Source organism: Echinops telfairi, unplaced genomic scaffold (genome assembly GCF_000313985.2).
Source record: "Echinops telfairi isolate 266 unplaced genomic scaffold, ASM31398v2 ScPeMD7_7469;HRSCAF=8507_1, whole genome shotgun sequence".
NCBI lineage: Eukaryota > Metazoa > Chordata > Mammalia > Afrosoricida > Tenrecidae > Echinops > Echinops telfairi.
In genome coordinates, this window is record NW_022111373.1 from 123,139,317 (window position 1) to 123,139,759 (window position 443).

Below are 443 nucleotides of genomic sequence, written 5' to 3' on the forward strand. Positions count from 1 at the left end.
GAAAAATGATTTTCATATGTGCTAAGTCATGTTTTCAAAGAAACTTACCCTGCAGTTAATAAATCAATTCGTGAACCTGGGTCTTTGTGTCTGACAAATTACTAAAGCTCAGCTTTGTTAAACTCTGTAAACTTGCAGTAAATTCTTTCAGAATGAAGAGGATTAAATGTAGATATATTTCTGGACATATATATGTATATATTTGTACTACAGCATTGTCTTATGAAAATACAATGAGCAGTATATTATTCAAAATTAAGATCAAAGAGGTTTCTTAAGGAAATGACTAACAACAACTATTATGGTATGGTGTTGGGAACCCTCTAATCATTTAGTTGCTGGAAATGCTGGGATTGCAATAGTTATTTCACATCAATGAATATTCCATACACAATTTTCCCAAACCTCATTGTTGGACTAGAGATGCCAAATTTCTTTGGCTT